This window comes from Dioscorea cayenensis, chromosome 15, assembly GCF_009730915.1.
Source record: "Dioscorea cayenensis subsp. rotundata cultivar TDr96_F1 chromosome 15, TDr96_F1_v2_PseudoChromosome.rev07_lg8_w22 25.fasta, whole genome shotgun sequence".
In the NCBI taxonomy this organism is placed as follows: domain Eukaryota; kingdom Viridiplantae; phylum Streptophyta; class Magnoliopsida; order Dioscoreales; family Dioscoreaceae; genus Dioscorea; species Dioscorea cayenensis.
In genome coordinates this window covers 11,749,574-11,752,777 of record NC_052485.1, presented here as the reverse complement: position 1 = coordinate 11,752,777, position 3,204 = coordinate 11,749,574, and the positions used below count along the sequence as shown (strand labels likewise).

At 41.2% G+C, this 3,204-nt stretch overlaps 1 non-coding gene across 1 annotated transcript; it reads right to left on the bottom strand.

Moving 5' to 3' along the window:
- Positions 1-811: 811 nt before the first annotated feature.
- Positions 812-918, bottom strand: LOC120278388. Its single transcript, XR_005541718.1, has one exon. It is a non-coding gene; the product is annotated as a small nucleolar RNA R71 (small nucleolar RNA).
- Positions 919-3,204: the final 2,286 nt, after the last annotated feature.

Genomic DNA, 3,204 nt, shown 5'->3' with positions numbered 1-3,204 from the left:
TATTGTTTCATCTTTACTTAGTTAAGTAGAAATCGTTATGTTTCTATTTACTATTTCCTGTGGATACGATAACCTACTCAATTAGGATTTATTACTTTGACAAACCCGTGCACTTGTGGGTCACACGCAAAGGGGTATGTCAAGTTTTTGGCACCGTTGCTGGGGAATAGGCTTTTTGGAAACACTTTCCACTTTGCTATTTAAGCTATTCCTCATTTATTCTATTTCATATCTTCTTATTCTATCATCGTTCTGATTTGGTTTTCTTTCTTTTATAGCAACTCCAGGTTATGACTCGAGGAAACCCTTTGACATTGGTTGAAGGAAATCCGGACATTGAACGAAGAATTCATAGAAGAGGTTAAAAACCTATACAAGAATAGTCTAATCAAGTTGAGATAGAAGGTGAAGGGTCAGATAATATGGCAGAACAGAATGAGCAGTAGAAGACATTCTCAGATTATGCCAGACCATCAGTTATGGGCACACAGTCTAGTATTGTGCCGCCACCAATTTTGGCTCAGGATTTGAGCTAAAGCCGGCATTCATCCACATGTTACAGTAGTCTACATAGTTTAATAGTTTGGTCGATGAGGATCCAAACAGTCACATAGAGAATTTCTTGGAAGTGTGCGACATGCTCAAGATCAGTGGTGTTACGGATGACGCCATCAAGTTGAGAGCCTTCCCATTTTCCTTGAAGGGGAAAGCAAAGCAATGGCTACATTCATTACCTAAAGCATCGATTACTACATGGGAGGAGATGGAAGAAGCTTTTCTTGCCCAATATTTCTCTCCCAAAAAATTTGCAAAGCTTAGGAATGAAATATCCTCCTTTGTGCAAATGGAATTGGAGTCTCTAGTTGAGACATGGGAGAGGTTCAAGGAGCTCCTGCAAAAATATCCTCAACATGGGTTCCCCGAGTGGATGATTATTCAGACTTTTTACAACGGGTTGAACCTTAGCACAAGGCAGTTACTTGATGTAGCAACAGAAGGTACCTTAGGTAGCAAGACCCCTAGAGAAGCATGACAATTGATTGAAGAAATGGGTTTGAATAGCTACCAATGGAATACAAGAGAGAAGAAGAAAGTGGATGGTCTCCATGAGATTGATGCGGTTACATCGTTGGTGGCCCAAGTGGAGTCATTGAGCAAGAAGTTAGATACTCTAACTTCTCCTAGATTGACGGCCGTGATGAATTGTAACGGATGTGGAGGAGATTATGCTCCATCCGATTGCTCGATAGCTATTGGTGGTGCATCCTCTGTGGAACAAGTTGATTTTGTAGGTAATGTGATGAGGGGCCAAGGAAATCCATATAGCAATACCTACAATCCAGGTTGGAGGAGCCATCCGAACTTTTTTTGGAATAATCAAGGGCAACAAAAGGCCATGGCACCACCGGGTTTCCAACAACAACAAGCCCCAAACATGGAGAGTTTTAGGCTTGGAAAACCGGATGACCGATCTAGAGAAAGCTTTGACGAGATTCATCCAGTCATCGGACACAAGGTTTCAATTGGTTGAAGCTACACTTCACAACCACACCGCATCATTTCACAATCTAGAAAATCAAGTGGGGCAAATTGCAAAATCATTATGGGAGAGACCTCAAGGAAGCTTGCCTAGTAACACTAAAACTAATTCGAGAGAACATGTGAAGGCGATCACTTTGAGAAGTGGTCATGAGGTTGAGGCTAGGCTTCCAGATGAAAAGACCATTGTTGAAGCACCCGAGGTCGTGGAGGTTGAGGAAAGAGCAAACAAGGAGAAAGTTGTGGCAACCCTGCCTTACAAGCCAAGAATCCCTTATCCTTTGAGATTGAATAATGACTAAAATGATGAACAATACAAGAAGTTCTTGGGTCTATTCAAGAAATTGCACATCAACATTCTTTTTATGGAGGCGTTGTCTCAAATGCCTCGGTATGCAAAGTTTTTAAAGGATCTTTTGACTAACAAGAGGAAGTTGGAGGAGAGTGCATCAGTGATCTTAGATGCCTCGTGTTCAGCGTTGTTGCAAAAGAATATGCCGAACAAGAAAAAGGACCCCAGAAGCTTCATTATCCCATGCAACATTGGTAATATGGGTGAGGAGATGGCATTGGCGGATTCTGGGGCTAGTATCAACGTCATGCCATACTTATTCTTTTAGAAGCTAGGCTTCAGAGAGCATAGGCTCACTCGGATGACATTATAATTGGCGGACCGAACGGTTAGGCATCCGAGGGGCATCATTGAAGACGTGCTTGTCAAGAATGATAAGTACATATTTCCTGTGGACTTTGTCGTGTTGGATGTCGACGAGGATGTAGATGTTCCTTTGATACCTGGGAGGCTATTCTTGAGCACTTCCAAGGCACTTATTGACATGGACTGTGGGGAGTTGACTTGGCAATGACAAGTTGACATACCGCCTCGCTGAAGCCATGTGACATTCTATTAACTTTCATGATACTCTTTATTTTCTTGACACTAGCGATGAACTAATTGATGAATATGTGCAGAAAATGATGAATCCGGACCCGTACAAGGGGTTGCTAGACCAAAGAATGGAGGATGAAGAAGTCTTAATGCTTGGTCTAGAGGATAAGGTATAATCTACCTCGGGGATGGTGAAGAATGTGCTTAAAAAGATAAAGTGTGCAAGGAGACATCACAAGAAACACCCCAAGGATAATGGACATGTATAAGAATGGAGTAAAGGTGACGAACCCTTGTATGGTAATAAACTTGATAACTCTCCCTCTACCTTCAAAAGATTATGTTCACCATGTTTTCAAATTATAAGTAAGAGGAAAAAGTTCATTTATGAGCCCCCGTGAGGTAAAAAGAGGTACGTCAAGCTTAGTGACGTTAAACAAGCGCTTCTTTGGAGGCAACCCAAGTTTTTACTATTTTTCTAATTTTTAGTTTAGCACTTGCATGAATAAGGCTTTGAGTGTTGGTGTCTTGATTTTACATGCAAATTGTTGTGTTTTTCTTGTGGATCATTGATGTTATTGTGTGGTTAATTGTGTGTGGCAAAGTTTCTTGGTCGTTTGAGCATGTTCTTCATGATTCTCTGGTTAATTTTGCATTGTAGAGGCAGGCTCTGAGTATATATAGATGTTCAAAAATTTTTAGCAAAGCCTGCAGATTTATTTAAGTATTCCAGAGACAACACACGGCCGTGTGGAAATTCCACACGGACGTGTGTT